This window comes from Bos javanicus, chromosome 18 (genome assembly GCF_032452875.1).
Source record: "Bos javanicus breed banteng chromosome 18, ARS-OSU_banteng_1.0, whole genome shotgun sequence".
Lineage (NCBI taxonomy): Eukaryota > Metazoa > Chordata > Mammalia > Artiodactyla > Bovidae > Bos > Bos javanicus.
The window spans coordinates 25,388,048-25,401,117 of NC_083885.1; the positions used below are offsets into that span (position 1 = coordinate 25,388,048).

The 13,070-nt window shown below is 42.9% G+C and overlaps 2 protein-coding genes across 7 annotated transcripts in view; one reads left to right on the forward strand and one right to left on the reverse strand.

The window, feature by feature from the left end:
• The window catches only part of PSME3IP1 (proteasome activator subunit 3 interacting protein 1), a 40,889-nt gene extending 35,969 nt beyond the window's left edge, over nucleotides 1-4,920 (reverse strand). The window contains exon 1 of one of the 5 annotated variants that reach the window (XM_061387288.1): nucleotides 4,832-4,920. The gene's annotated coding sequence lies outside the window, so the exon portion shown is untranslated. The other 4 variants (XM_061387293.1, XM_061387287.1, XM_061387292.1 and 1 more) reach the window with 4 other exon arrangements.
• Nucleotides 4,921-5,115: 195 nt separating this feature from the next.
• The window catches only part of RSPRY1 (ring finger and SPRY domain containing 1), a 37,323-nt gene continuing 29,368 nt past the window's right edge, over nucleotides 5,116-13,070 (forward strand). Inside the window, exon 1 of one of the 2 annotated variants that reach the window (XM_061387284.1) lies at nucleotides 5,116-5,205. The gene's annotated coding sequence lies outside the window, so the exon portion shown is untranslated. Of the gene's footprint in view, nucleotides 5,206-5,440; nucleotides 5,531-13,070 lie in introns of those variants that run through there. The other variant, XM_061387285.1, reaches the window with a different exon arrangement.

The window sequence follows — 13,070 nt, forward strand, 5'->3', positions numbered from 1 at the left end:
CTCTGCAACCCCATGTACTGCAGCACGCCAGGCCTCCCTGTCCATCACCAACTCCTGGAGTTTACTCAAACTCATGTTCATTGTGTAGGTGATGCCATCCAACCATCTCATCCTGTCGTCCCCTTCTCCTCCTGCCCTCAATTCTTTCCCAGCATCAGGGTCTTTTCCAATGAGTCAGTTCTTCACATCAGGTTGCCACCGAAGTATTGTGGAGTTTCAGCTTCAGCATCAGTCCTTCCAATGAATATTCAGGACTGATTTCCTTTACAATGGACTGGTTGGATCTTCTTGCTGACCAAGGGACTCTCAAGAGTCTTCTCCAACACCACAGTTCAAAAGCATCCATTCTTCGGCGCTCAGCTTTCTTTATAGTCCAACTCTCACATCCATACATGACTACTGGAAAAACCATAGCTTTGACTAGATGGACCTTTGTTGGCAAAATAATTAACATGCTGTCTAGGTTGGTCATAACTTTTCTTCCAACGAGCAAGCATCTTTTAATTTCACAGCTGCAGTCACCCCCTGCAGTGATTTTGGAGCCCCCAAAAATAAAGTCTCTCATTGTTTTCATTTTTCCCCCATCTATTAGACACAAAGTAATGGGACCAGATGCCATGATCTTAGTTTTCTGAATGTTGAGTCTTAAGCCAACTTTTTCACTCTCCTCTTTCACTTTCATTAAGAGACTCTTTAGTTCTTTGCTTCCTGCCATAAGGGTGGTGTCACCTGCATATCTTGAGGTTATTGATATTTTTCCCAGTAATCTTGATTCCAGCTAGTGCTTCATCCAGCTTGGCACTTCGCATGATGTTCTCTGCATGTAAGTTAAATAAGCAGGGTGACGATATGCAGCCTTGACGTACCCCTTTCCCGATTTGGAACCAGTCTGTTGTTTCATGTCCAGTTCTAACTGTTGTTTCTTGACCTGCTTACAGATTTCTCAGGAGGCAGGTAAGGCGGTCTAGTATTCCCGTCTCTTTAAGAATTTTCCACAGTTTGTTGTGAGGATAGCTTTGACTACACACTATTTTACCATCTGGGTGGACTTTGGAACCTAATCCACACTAAATTATACTCTCTCTCACCCCCACCTTCCAAGCTTTATGGATCTCCTGTCCAAACCAAATTAAAAAAAAAAGGACTTTACACTACACCAAACATACAAGGCCCACTCATTCAGTTGTATTTTTGAAGTAAATCTTTACAGGGAATATATGTGCAAGGCAGGGCTTCCCAGGTGGCTCAGCAGTAAAGAATCCGCTTGCCAATGCAAGACTTGCAGGAGATGTGGGTTTGATCCCTGGGTAGAGGTTCCCTAGAGTAGGAAAAGGCAACCCACTCCAGTATTCTTGCCTGGAAAATTCCATGGACAGAGAAGCCTGGTGAGCTATAGTCCCTGGGGTTGGTTGCAAAGACTTGGACACCATCAAGCAGCAATAGCATTATGTGCAAGTCACAATGCTAGGTACTAAACTGACAGTATTTTTTAGCAAATAAGAAATTTGAATTCAAAAGAAGAGATAAAGTAAGTACAGGAGCAATTTAAGGAAATGGAGAATGAGGGTAAATGCTCTAAGAGAAAAGAAATTAAGCACTAAGGAGTTCAAAAAAGGAAGACTAGAAAAAAGCACTGGGGAAGCTTAATTTTGGTAGCAGCTACAACACTGCTCCAATACTTTGGCCACCTGATGTGAAGAGCCGATACATCGGAAAAGACCCTGATGCTGGGAAAGACTGAAGGCAGGAGGAGAAAAGGGACAACAGAGGATGTCCCTTTGTTGGATGTTGGTGTTGGATGGCACCACCGACTCAATGGACATGAGTTTGAGCAGGCTCTGGGAGATGGTGAAGGACAGAGAAGCCTGGCGTGCTGCAGTCCAAGGGGTCACACAGAGTCGGATACGACTGGGCAACTGAATAACAAGGACACTGCACTGTGAAAGGTGGTGGAAGTTTTAGATAGGTGAAGAAAAATAACCTTTAACTCAAAGTTGCCTGAAAGACAAATTTCACTCCTAAAATCAAAGGGGGCTTCCATTTCCAGAAATAGCGGGCTAGGTAATTGAGACCAATCCCTCACTTCTGCAACAAATAAAACTGAAAGTTTTTTTTTAATAATTCTTAAACAAATAGAAAAGCTAACAAGACAATAAAGAATTCAGCAAAAACCCAAGACAAGGTGAAAACCAGAAACTGAGCCCAATATTCAAACTGGTTTTCATCCTGAGGATTTCTCTGATCTTGAAAGCTACTGTTAAAAAAAAAAAAAAAAGAAAGCTACTGTTTTGGTGCTCTTGGTAAGTAAAAGTCAAAAGCAGAGAGCCCAGGTAACGTGTGTGGGGTCTGATAAGCACCTCTTTCTCCATCTTAATCTGGTATCCCAAAGAACTACAGCATCAGGTAAAGGTGAACTGGTAAGACAAAAAAGCAGGAATAATGGGCAACAGAAAAAGACCAAAGGACATCCAGACAGTGGAATTAACACATATAGATTACAAAACAACTATGCTTACCATGTTTAAAGAAATAAAAACCAGGCCTCAAAATTAACAGCAGAGCATAAGAAACCGTTAAAGTGGCATGGCACATTTGAAAAGAAAAAACAGAACTTCAGTGACTAAAACATGCAATAAATTAATTCAAAATCACAACAGATGAGTTTAGTAACAGATTAGAAATAACTTATGAGAAAATTAATAAAAAACAAATTACGCAGACTGTAGTATAGAAAAGTAAAAAGAGGAAAAGGCATAAAGAAGAGAGGGGGAAAGGTCTACATTAAATCAGTAAAGAAGGAAGATATACAACAGGGCAGAAACAGTACATGAATATAAATGACTGAGAATTTTACAGAACTTATGAAAGACACTAATCCAAATATTTAGAAGTGTAATAAACACCAAACACACTGAACAGAAACCCACAGTTGCATACATCATAAGGAAAATTCAGAAGACTAAAGATGAAATGAACTGTAAAACACATGCTACAGAAAAAGCGAAACAGGTGGTATTTGAGAATGAAGACAAAGCATCCTTCAAAACGAGATCAATAGTGAGCACACTGAAATTGCTTAATTTACCTGCCATGAAGATATAATTATGCTGATTGAGTCTACAGCTGAACCATGCGCTTAAATCACTTCATTTACCAGATACATGGTTTTCAATTTCTGCAGCAGCAGCTTGAGTCTAATCAAAACAGCAAGATTCTTAAACGGGAACGACTGCTAACCAGGTAAAAGGTATTGATATAATTGTTACAACCACGAAGAATTTCCCCATGAGGGAAAGGCACCAAGACCCCTCTGGGCAGCCTCAGCTTTCAGACCCTTACAAACTGTTCATCTCAAGCTCTATTTTTAAGACTGTAAATGCTGCCTTTATCTCTACTCAATTCCTTGTATCAAAAAGGAGTCTACACACTAATTCCTTTCAAGGCGTTCAGAAGCAGTGCTTTCCAAACCATTTTTTATGGGGTCCTTGTTAACAAGCAATAAGGCAAACAGCTGAATTATCAACGAATCTTACCCAACAGCTGGTACACAAGAGGTCACTGGGAATTCTGACCGCCAGATCTGCACTTGACTTCCTGGGTCTCACTCAAGACCTGAGTCGGACTAGCTGGGATGGAGGAGAAGGCAATGGCACCCCAATCCAGTACTCTTGCCTGGAAAATCCCATGGACGGAGGAGCCTGGTAGGCTGCAGTCCATGGGGTCGCTAAGAGTCGGACACGACTGAGCGACTTCACTTTCACTTTTCACTTTCATGAATCGGAAAAGGAAATGGCAACCCACTCCAGTGTTCTTGCCTGGAGAATCCCAGGGACAGGGGAGCCTGGTGGGCTGCCGTCTATGGGGTCACACAGAGTCGGACACGACTGAAGCGACTTAGCAGCAGCAGCAGGGATGCGGGGGGGGGGGGGGGTGGGTCCGAGAATCTGCATTTTAAAGGGCCACAGAAGCTCCTGTTTTCTGCTAGTTTCAAAACCAGTGCTAAGAAGGAATAGGTCTCCACCTTTACCGCGATGCGCTCTGGCTTTCACCTGGGCCAGCAGCTCTCAAGACCCTTCAACCCTCAGTTAAGTTTTCTGCAAGACGAACACGCCAGTTTGATTTCCTTTACAAGAAAGTGCACTGAGCACAGAGACTGGTACACGGAACATAATTAATGTTTCCATCCTAAACTAATTCTGTGACTCAGAAACTCGCAACCAGGCAGGCAACCCCACATCTCCGGAGTAGCCTGGAGCCGTTCCAAGACCTCTGAGATAGAGCCCACTCCTCGCTTGAAGCCTGCCACCTGGTAGAAAACGTAGAAGGGAGTCGACAAGAGACCCAAAGCCCCAGGACCGCTTGAAAGGGTCGGCATCCTCTTCCACAGGACCTGGAGGCGTTCCCGCGGGCTCCCTCGGCTTCCCTCACACTGGGCCCCACAAGCCCCTGTCTCTGGTGACTCAGAACCCTGGGCGAGAGCGCAGACTAAGGGCAGGCCTGGCCCTAAAGTTCACGTCAGACGCAGCCCCCCACTTCCTCAGCGAGGATGCTGGCGCCCTGGTCTCGCTGCCTGGCCAGGGCCCAGGCCGCACTCACCTACCAGCGTGGGGGAGGCGAGACCCCCTCACCTCGGCGGCGCCCACCCCAAACTGCCACCGCAAACGCCGCTCGCTCTTAAGAAAAAATAAAAAGAAGGAAAATAAAAACAGAAAGAATGAAAGCAAGAAAACAGCCTTTGCTTTGGTATTTCTTTCTACCCTTCAGGGCTTCCTTTTCCTCACCGCCACAACAAAGTCCCGCCCCTCTTCCGGCGGTGTAACCCAATCCGTACCTCCCTTCCTCCCGTGGAGCCAAATGGAAATCCGGTGCCTTGAAAGCTAGCGGGAGAGACTTGATTGGGCCATTCACACTTCAGCAAGGGGATTGGCCAGCTCCCTCTAGGAGGGCGGGCCGAGCCGTGTTGTCACGTGATGTGTTTCCTGAAAGATGATTGGATGTGAGGAAGAGGGCTTGCCACCGAGGAAGGGGCGTTTCCTAGGGGACTGAGGGAGGGCCGGGGCGGTACGAAGCGGGGGTGGGCCCAGCACGTAATGGCAGCGCCGTGGCCTCGCGTCCATCTTTACCTTTCTCTTGGACCTGTCACAAAGGAGTCGCGCCGCAGCCGCCGCCGCCCCCTCCCTCGAGTGCGCCCGAGAGCTGGAGAAAGTCAGTGCCGCAGCCCAGCCGGGAAGCCCCTAGGAACGCGAAGCGGGGGGAGTTCCAGGGCTGGGGACGTCCGTGAGGGAGGGGAACAGCCGCCTGAATCTGCGGCGGGGAGACGGGACTGGGCTGGGGGAGATTCTGAGGAGGGGGCTGGGAGCGGGTGGCGTTGGGCAGAGCCCAGAAAACAGCCCGGAGGTTCTCCAGCGAGGCCCGTGCTGAAGGCTCCAGGAGAGGACCTGGAAGAGGGTGTTTCCGCTTTAGGGGTTTCTTGACCGAGGAGATTGTTGGGGGTCGCCCTTCTGCGGAGGCCGCAGCCAAAAGGGCCCAGGTGAGAGGCAGGTAGCTCCTGGGAGGTTCCTGATACATAGTGGTGCTCCTCAGGGGTGGCCAGGATAGAAGGGTAGATGGGAGGATGCTTGGGGAGGGTTTCCTTTTGTGGAGTTTGAGGTTTAGGGGGAAGGAGTGGCAGAAGACCATCCCTGGGGAGGCTTAGACGTGCCTTAGGGTCAAGAAACGCCTCAGAGAGAGCGAGAAGCTAGGAGTTGGGAGCCAGAGCTAGCAGGTTTCCCTACTTCGGAGGCCCGATGTGAAAAATGAGTAAGAGCCTGGGGAGAGGGGATTTGCTGTGCGGTTCCGGGAGGAAGATCCCCCCCCCCCCCCCAAGCCATAGGAAAGCCCTGGTGGGAAATAGAGGGAAACGGGAATGGCAAGCTTTTTCCTTTGAAACATAGGAATCAGCCGTTTCTGGACATAGTGCAGGTGGAGTGGGGGGAAGTCCGTCCCACCGACACTCCGTGCGTGACTCTTGGATCAAGCTTTTGTTCTACCTGCTACCTCAGTTTCCCTGTGTTTGGGGTCGGAGACTGAGGCAGAAATGATCCACTGAGACTCTTCAGTTCTATCCTGTATAGCTGTCTGAATGAGGTTGCTCCCCCTGGAGTGTTGTACTTTGAACTTCTAAAGGTTAGAAGAGTCTATTTAATTGACTGAAGGGAGTCCCCTGGTTGGCCAGGCCCCTTACCTGCCATCTCCTCCTCCTTAACCTCCTTGGGTCTCTTCTGTAAAATAACACAGTGTGTGAAAGTGTTTTGCAGAGTACAAGCTGTGTGAAAGTATTGTGATTCTGCCATCAAAGGGGTTGCTGTTGAGGAGTGAAAGTGAAGGCTCTTTCTAAACTGTGAAACAGTATGTAGATGTAAGGGATTAGCATTAATACAGTTGTTGATCACCTGTGGAGTGGGGGAGTCATATTGTACTGAAAGCTTCACGGTTTCCAGCTTTTTAGGTCATATAGTCTAAACCCATGATTTCAGCTTCTGCTTAGATGGGGGTGGAGGATGGTTTTTTCCCAGAGTTTTAATTTACTTTGAACCTCTGATGATACAGCAAGAGATAGCACTATGATATACTCTTTTCCTCCAGGAATTTTTTTTTTTTCCTGACAGCTGAAATTTTCTTCCAGGCAATTTAATCTCATTATTGTAAACCCCCCCCCCTTTTCCATATATATGTATTTGTGGCCTCTTTATGTACAGGTAGTGAGTATCATGTGTTCTCCCTCAGTTTTGATTTTATAAATGAGACCTCTGTTTTTTCTCCATAAATATTATGCCTTCCTGTAGTCACTCCAAACCATACATTATGAAGCACATTAGCAATGGCTTTAAAAGTTTTTTCCCACAACGGTTGTTTCTGCTTTTCACCCATGTATAGTTTGCACTTCCTGGGATGACATCTTGCTTTGTAAATCCCTCTATGAGGTTATAAGTACTGTGTCCATGTATGACATTTTCCTAATTTGGGGTTAGTTGCAATTGTTCGAGCTGGTTTAACGAATATTGAGTAATTTGTGATTTTTGAAGTTTCTTTTTTTTCTAAACAAAAAGCTGACTTGAATTTCCTGTTTTTCTAATCTTACGTTCCATGAGCCTTTTTTGAAAAAAATCCCTGTGGTGATTCTGTGAGCTTTCTGGTTCCCAAGATACACATTGTCCAGACCTGCTGCTTTAATTTAAAGTCCTGCTTTTGCCATTTTCATAAACACTTCATTATTTCTGCACTTCATGATTATTTTTACTTTATTGATTATAAGAAGTGTTCCAGCATAGTCTATGTGGACTTTTTCTGCTTCATCAGCAAAATAACTTTTCACTTAGTAAATTGGCCAAGAATCAAGGGGAAATAAAAACTTAGCATTTTGTGTGAAAAGTGAAAGTCGCTCAGTTGTGTCCGACTCTTTGCGACCCCATGGACTGTAGCCTGTCAGGCTCCTCTGTCCATGAAATTCTCCAGGCCAGAATACTGGAGTGAGCAGCCACCCTTCCCTCCTCCAGGGTATCTTCCTGACCCAGGGATTGAACCTGGGTCTCCCATGTTGCAGGCAGATACTTTACCTAGGTTACTTAAAATTGGAAAATTTCTGTTTTGTGGTGGAATTCTTGTAAAGTAGGATGTGACAGTCACAGGGTTGCAAAAGTAAGTGAAAAGTCATTAGACACCACAGACGGGAACCACAGTGGAACCAGTAATCTATTTCAAAAGAGTTATGGAGTGGGGTAGTAAACTATTTAGCTTCTCGTCAAATATTTGGGCATTTTCAAAGCATTTCCCATTGAATTTGGATAGTTTTTCCTGGTATTCAAATTATAAAATTGAAAAACAGAATAGTTAAGAAATAGTGAATGCCATAACTTGGGCCACAACCTGAGGAGACTTTCCCAACTTTGTAGGAATGCAAATAAGTGACTATGTTCCCTTTGGTTTATCTGTTCAATATGTTATCTTGTGAAATAGTTTTCTTGCCAACCTTTATGATTAGAAAAAAGTACATATTTGTTCTATTTTACTCTCAATGTCCGTTTTAAGAGGGAATGCTTGCTGGTTCAGTATGTAAAATCATTTTTTTACTGTAGATAACTATGATATATACAAGGCTAACTGAGGTAGTACCTAATAAGTAGTGGTGAACTCTTGGAGAATATTCCACTTTCTCCCTCTCTAAGCTTTGGAAAACTAAAAATGTATTAGAGACAGCAGAGGATTGATACACTCCTTAAGTTTGTTAAGGAATGAACCCTGCATGTAACTTTCTTATTGCTTGAAATTATAGTTTTCAAGCATAATTTCATGGGTCTTGTATACATCAAGTAGAAAGTTTTGAAATACCTTATTTGGCAGGTTTATTATTACCTCAGTTTAATGTTTCAGTGTTAGTTTGTTTGTTTGTTTTCTTTACCCTTTCTACCTCCTAAAGAATTAAGTTTCCTTTTCTGTGCTCCTTTAATGCAGTGATTCTCAGAGTATGTCTCCTACCCTGCCCCGCCTTGTTGAAAATGTGCTCTTTTTTCCCAATTCTTATTGCTTCATAGTTGTTCATACTTACTTGCACCTAAAGGCTAGTTATTAATAATTTACCAGGTCACTAAACCATGATGTTCATGAACTAAAACTAGCATAACGTTGTCTCTGATACCTTGTTTTCCCAGAAAGCACTGTCGTGAGACACTTGGCAGCAACACAAGCTTCTTACCATGTCATGTGCAGAATAGGGATTCTTACAATATTCAGGAAAGGTGCTTATTTGGGAGTCATCATTAGTATTATCTTGAATTGATCTTTGTTTTTCATTGTGCTTCCTCTTTTATTTATTTTTCATTAGCATTACCGTTATCTTTATCAACTAAGTTTATGGACTTTCGGTTAACCTTTCAACTGCATGGTCAGGGGTATATGTACCAACAATATTTTGGCTTATCATTTAAGACACGAATGTGTTGCAGTGCAGATCTAAATCCTTCATTCCCCTATTGCCAAGGCTAATATATATAGTCACCTAAAAACTTTCTGGTACAGATACTTGCATGTTCACTAAGTTCCTTTTCCACTGGAAAAATGGTGGAGTGAGAGGCTTCCTTCTGGTGGGCCTGACACTATATGCATGGGCTTCTATGGCAGGTGCTGTATTATGGATTGGGCACTCTGTTGTCTGTGGCTGCCCTTCATCCCTTTAAGAAAAGTATGAGGGACCTTTTTTCATCTTTGCTCTGTGCCTGGCATATTAGCATTGGATTCATATTTATTGAGTGATGTGTTCTCAGCTTTTCAAAGAATACTTTTTACAGATTTTAGAATGAATTCACTTAAAATACTTACTGAGTATCTGTTAGATGGGCTACAAGTCCACGTGGTCGCAAAAAGTCGGATACACCTGAACAACTAACACTTTTTCTCTTAGGTTCCAGTAGATAAACGGTCAAGTATGCAACTGAGTGTTTCAGACACCATTTTAAGTAGATTTCATTGAGAAAGGTGTTGCTATTCATGCTATTTACTTTTTGTTTGCTTTTCTTAGCAGCAAAGAGTTTTCTATAACAGAAGAATCTTTTCAGATTTGTGAATCATGTGTTTGGATGACACATCTATATTATTTCCTGTTATTTGGTCTTCTGGAGGTGAAAATCCCCCATAGTATGGAGTATTACATTTGTTTTTCTCCTCTGGATGGCAGCTATCATTAGCACTTACCTCAGTTCTTCCTTAGCGTTTCCTTTTTGGGTCCAAGGCAAATTTTTCAGCCTTTGAGACCAGGCAGGATTATTCATTTCTCCTTATTTTTTTTCGCCTCTCTCCTTTTTACTGTCATTTGCTTTTGGTAATCCCTTACTCTGTCCTACCCTAAGTACTCCTCCAACAGTTCAACCAAAAAAAATTGTCTACTTTTCCCTCAAAAATGCACTTTCTTAAACCAACCTCAGTGCACAAGAGAAGTATTAGAATCATTCAGTGCTTTTCCCAGACAACTTGAAAGTTACAGTCCAGCGGATAAGAATACCTTATGTGACTTAAACCTCAAGTGCCCAGTGCCACTGCAGACAAATAGTTTTCAACACCTGAGTGGCATGTAAAAATATCAGAGCTGCCCTTCCTTTTGGGGGAAAAGTGAAGCACCAACCAAATATTTCACAGTCTTTCCCTTCCCTTTGCTCTGAGATATCTTAGATTCTAGAGGCAAAACATGCTCTTGTTAAAATGTCCTCAGGTGGTTTCTGTTTCAAATGGCAGTGTACTCTTGATATACAATACATCTTTCTTACCTATTTATTTTGCTACCAAATAATCTCGTTGACCTCCAAGTTTTACACATTGACCTCCCATTTAAACACAAGAAAATTGTGGTCTTTGGAGTGTCCAGCAGGATATTTTAAAAGCAAATGTATGGGGTAAGCTTCCCTATCTTGATAGGGTTATACAGCTATATGCAGTAGACAGAGTTCAGTGCCTACATGCTTAAGAACTGTACATTTTATGTAAATGTAACCTGAAAACATATTGAAGCCAGTTAGTGATATACATGCTGATTTTTTAAGGGGGAAGTACATAGATGCCTTTGAAATGCATCAAGAAAAAAAAAGGTGGATTGATGATGGATAAAGGTGTGTACAGATGTGATAAAGCAAGTACAGTAAAATGTAAATAGTAGAATCCAGGTGGTGGATATATAGGTATACACTGTAAAATCCTTCTTTGCTGTATGTTTGAAATTTTTCATAATGAAATATTGGAAGAGCATAGTAAACATCACACTAGAAGCTATCACTTGTAAATGCATTCACTGTCTTAGGAGAAAATTCCAAAACAATTTTTAAGAAGAGAAAATCATTAAGATTTCCAGTGTATTATATATTGTTATTGTTCATGCTGTACAATTTAGCCTCTGTGGGGTGGACTGGAAAAAAGTGCTGCATTCACTATTTTGGAACAATAAGGTGAAAATGACAGCAATAGTAATTTTATGCCCAAAGTTTGGTTTTTCTTCCTTCATTTAACCAGCCTCTCCTTTCTTGGCAGCATAGTCCTGAGATTTTATTTTTCAGAGAAAAGAAAATGTTCTTAAAGTTACTAAGCTGTATTATGATTGAATTCAAGCAAATATTTGAATAGATGAATCATTGATTCCTGGACCATTTGTTAGAGAGGGTTAGACCAGTTGGCAGATGTCTTTGTGGTGAGCTGTTTATGATGGTAGAGGTCTGTATTTTGAGTACCAGCCCTCACTGCTTTAACACTAACCTTACTGAGAGCCCAAGTTTGATTTTTTCCCCCTCTCAGAGCAGCTTTAAAATATATAAAATGGAGAATAAGTCATAAATGATACTGAAATGGAAAGAATAGCCTTTATTTTCTTTTTTTCAAAGGGGAGGATAAAAATAATACTGCACTTCAGAGAAGTAGATTTGCAAAGGAAATGTTTGATTGTAATTAGGTCCTTTCAGCAAAATGGTTATGAACACTGAGATGATTTTAAAAGCATTACCATTTAGATGGTAAGAGAAGTATTTCTACTAAGTAATGGCATCCAGTGCCATTTCATCTATCAGAAAATAATTTCATCCATCATGAAATCAGTTGATGGTTGCCACAGTTGCAGATCTGATAGTTGTATATACTTAAATTATGTGACTAGATTTTTTGTTTTGTTTCAAAACTAACTTGACCATCTAATGCTCCTGCTGCTGCTGCTACTAAGTCGCTTCAGTCGTGTCCAACTCTGTGCGACCCCATAGACGGCAGCCCATCAGGCTGCCCTGTCCGTGAGATTCTCCAGGCAAGAATACTGGAGTGGGTTGCCGTTTCCTTCTCCAGTGCATGAAAGTGAAAAGTAAAAGTGAAGTTGCTCGGTCATGTCCAACTCCCAGCGACCTAAGTAGTCTTAAAAGTTAAGGTGAAGTATTATCAGATCAGATCAGTCTCTCAGTCGTGTCCGACTCTTTGCGACTCCATGAATCGCAGCACGCCAGGCCTCCCTGTCCATCACCAACTCCCAGAGTTCACTCAGACTCACGTCCATCAAGTCAGTGATGCCATCCAGCCATCTCATCCTCTCTTGTCCCCTTCTCCTCTTGCCCCCAATCCCTCCCAGCATCAGAGTCTTTTCCAGTGAATCAACTCTTCACATGAGGTGGCCAAAGTACTGGAGTTTCAGCTTTAGCATCATTCCTTCCAAAGAAATCCCAGGGCTGATCTCCTTTAGAATGGACTGGTTGGATCTCCTTGCAGTCCAAGGGACTCTCAAGAGTCTTCTCCAACACCACAGTTCAAAAGCATCAATTCTTCAGCACTCAGCTTTCTTCACAGTCCAACTCTCACATCCATACATGACCACAGGAAAAAACATAGCCTTGACTAGACAAACCTTTGTTGGCAAAGTAATGTCTCTGCTTTTGAATATGCTATCTAGGTTGGTCATAACTTTCCTTCCAAGGAGCAAGCGTCTTTTAATTTCATGGCTGCAGTCACCATCTGCAGTGATTTTGGAGCCCAGAAAAATAAAGTCTGACACTGTTTCCACTGTTTCCCCATCTATTTCCCATGAAGTGATGGGACCGGATGCCATGATCTTCGTTTTCTGAATGTTGAGCTTTAAGCCAACTTTTTCACTCTCCACTTTCACCTTCATCAAGAGGCTTTTTAGTTCCTCTTCAGTTTCTGCCCTAAGGGTGGTGTCATCTGTGTGTTGCCTTTACATAATCTCTAGTCTTACTCATTTTCCATCCCATGACGTCTGTCAGGCCTTGAATAACATTACCCATAAGCAGCGTACCATCGTGGTTCAGTATGATGCTTCATAGGGGGCTGTGGTGGGAAATACAGGGGACTGCTTCCTCCATTGTGTTGACGTGTACTGTACATCATCCATACTAGATGTAACTGTATTCTGGTGGGTTTTTGACTGACTTCTCCAAAGGAATATATTCAAAGATAGCCTCAGTTCATTTCTCTGGAAAAGGAGATTCACTTTTTAGACCCCAGAAGAATCACTCTTTAGTGTTCCCAGTTTGTCCTTTCACTCAGGCAGGAGGTCCTGCGTA